The 3479-nt window shown below is 20.6% G+C and overlaps 1 protein-coding gene across 5 annotated transcripts in view; it reads right to left on the reverse strand.

The window, feature by feature from the left end:
* Positions 1 to 2904: 2904 nt before the first annotated feature.
* The window catches only part of LOC133633786 (cytohesin-4-like), a 78612-nt gene continuing 78037 nt past the window's right edge, over positions 2905 to 3479 (reverse strand). For 4 of the 5 annotated variants that reach the window (XM_062026479.1, XM_062026482.1, XM_062026481.1 and 1 more), the window contains one exon: positions 2906 to 3479. This exon is cut by the window's right edge and continues 1900 nt beyond it. The gene's annotated coding sequence lies outside the window, so the exon portion shown is untranslated. The other variant, XM_062026483.1, reaches the window with a different exon arrangement.

The following is a 3479-nucleotide window of genomic DNA, read 5'->3' on the forward strand; positions in this document are numbered from 1 at the left end:
AAACAGTCAAAAAATAGATATATATTTTATACCAAGTAAAATACACTTCATATGCATTTTTTTTCTGGCCACTTGAGGGCAGCAAATATACATAAAAAGAATGCCTTCTCGTTTGTGGGTTGAGTTTGTAAACAGGAAGTTTGAATGGAAAATAGGAAGCAAAGTATTGCACGAGGACAGGATGTTAAAGTGGGTCACGTGTGACGATGATAGCAGCATTTGTAAACAAATATATGTACATAAAGAGAAACATAGAAATATTAATATGTATATATTTTTAAACGTTTTATATTTATATATATATATATATATATATATATATATATATATATATTTATATATATATATATATATATATATATATATATATATATATATATATATATATATATATATATGTATGTATAGATATACATATGTATGTATATATATATATATATATATATATATATATGTATGTATAGATATACATATGTATGTATATATATATATACATGTGTGTATATATATATGTATATAGATATACATATGTATGTATATATATACATGTGTGTATATGTATATATATACATGTGTGTATATATATATGTATGTATGTATATATATACATGTGTATATATACATACATATGTATATATACATATATGTGTGTATATATATGTATATAGATATACATATGTATCTATATATATATACATGTGTGTATATATATGTATGTATGTATATATATACATGTGTATATATACATATATGTGTGTATATATATACACATGTATATATATATATACACATGTGTATATATACGTATATACATATGTATGTATATATATACATATGTATATATATATACATATGTATGTATATATACATATACATGTGTATATATACATATACATGTGTATATATATACATATACATGTGTATATATATACATATACATGTGTATATATATACATATACATGTGTATATATATATATACATATACATGTGTGTGTATATATACACATATGTATATATATACATATACATATGTATATACAAACCCCGTTTCCATATGAGTTGGGAAATTGTGTTAGATGTAAATATAAACGAAATACAATGATTTGCAAATCCTTTTCAACCCATATTCAGTTGAATATGCTACAAAGACAACATATTTGATGTTCAAACTGATAACCATTTTTCTAACACAATGTCCCAGCTCATATGGAAACGGGGTTTGTATATATATACATGTGTATATATATAAACATGTATATATATATAAACATGTATATATATATATATATATAAACATGTGTATATATATATATATATAAACATGTGTGTATATATATATATATATATATATATATATATATATATATATATATATATATATATATATATATATAAACATGTATATATATATATATATATAAACATGTATATATATATATATATATAAACATGTATATATATATGTATATATATATATATATATATATATACATATGTATGTATATATATACATATGTATGTATATATATAGTATATATATACACAATTGTATATATATACACACATGTATATATACATATGTATGTATATATATACATGTGTATATATATATACACACACATGTGTGTATATATACATATATGTGTGTATATATGTATATAGATATACATATGTATGTATATATATATACATGTGTGTATATATATGTATGTATGTATATATATACATGTGTATATATACATATATGTGTGTATATATATACACATGTATATATATATATACACATGTGTATATATACGTATATACATATGTATGTATATATATACATATGTATATATATATACATATGTGTGTATATATACATATACATGTGTATATATACATATACATGTGTATATATATACATATACATGTGTATATATATATATACATATACATGTGTGTGTATATATACACATATGTATATATATACATATACATATGTATATACAAACCCCGTTTCCATATGAGTTGGGAAATTGTGTTAGATGTAAATATAAAGGGAATACAATGATTTGCAAATCCTTTTCAACCCATATTCAGTTGAATATGCTACAAAGACAACATATTTGATGTTCAAACTGATAAACATTTTTCTAACACAATGTCCCAACTCATATGGAAACGGGGTTTGTATATATATACATATACATGTGTATATATATAAACATGTATATATATATAAACATGTATATATATATATATATAAACATGTATATATATATATATATAAACATGTATATATATATATATATATAAACATGTATATATATATATATATATATATATATATATATAAACATGTATATATATATATATATATATATATATATAAACATGTATATATATATATATATATAAACATGTATATATATATATATATATATATATATATATATATATATATATACATATGTATGTATATATATACATATGTATGTATATATATAGTATATATATACACAATTGTATATATATACACACATGTATATATACATATGTATGTATATATATACATGTGTGTATATATATATACACACACATGTGTGTATATATATACACACACATGTGTGTATATATATACACACACATGTGTGTATATATATACACACACATGTGTATATATATATATATATATATATATATATATATATATATATATATATATATATATATATATATATATATATATATATATATATATATATATATATATGTATATGTCAGTATGGCTGCCACACTTTCCCCGGTCAATTATGTAAACAGGAAGTGTTTCTCTTAATCTTTTCTAGAAAAATTAAAGGGAAAATAAAATGTTACTTGAAATACATAAATAAGTTGAGTGTAAAAATGCAGAATAAAATGAATGTGTCCTGCACATTCACCTAACTTAATACCATTTGAAAAATCAATTCAATTATCTAGAGTGCAAAAGTGTATTTAAATTTAAACGTTTAAATCTACGAGAAAATTCATACTTTTGAAAAAAATGCTGTTTCTATCTTTTTATTCAGTCCTGTTAGTGTCGTAACATATCATCCCCCCCTGAAAATATGGAATATTCTGCAAGTCACATGGTCACACAGGAAGTTGCATCATTCGCATCTCAGTGAAGAACGAAATACATTTAATTTGTATCAATATTCCATATTTCAACCACGACGGAGGCTTGGATTATCACATCAGGCCTGTTAATTCCATTATTTTTTATATTTATATGTTATTGTAGACATGCTAAAAACTCAGTCCTCTTACTTCCATCAATTTTTTGTAATATTGATTTAGTTTTATTTTTAGTTTATGCATGCTAAAAACTCAGTCCTGTTACTTCCATTATTTTTTATAATATTTATTTTTCTTTTTAGTTTATACATGCCCAAAACTCAGTCCTGTTACTTCCATTATTTTGTATAATATTTATTTTTCTTTTTAGTTTAGA

Source organism: Entelurus aequoreus, linkage group LG18 (genome assembly GCF_033978785.1).
Source record: "Entelurus aequoreus isolate RoL-2023_Sb linkage group LG18, RoL_Eaeq_v1.1, whole genome shotgun sequence".
NCBI classification, from domain to species: Eukaryota; Metazoa; Chordata; class Actinopteri; order Syngnathiformes; family Syngnathidae; genus Entelurus; species Entelurus aequoreus.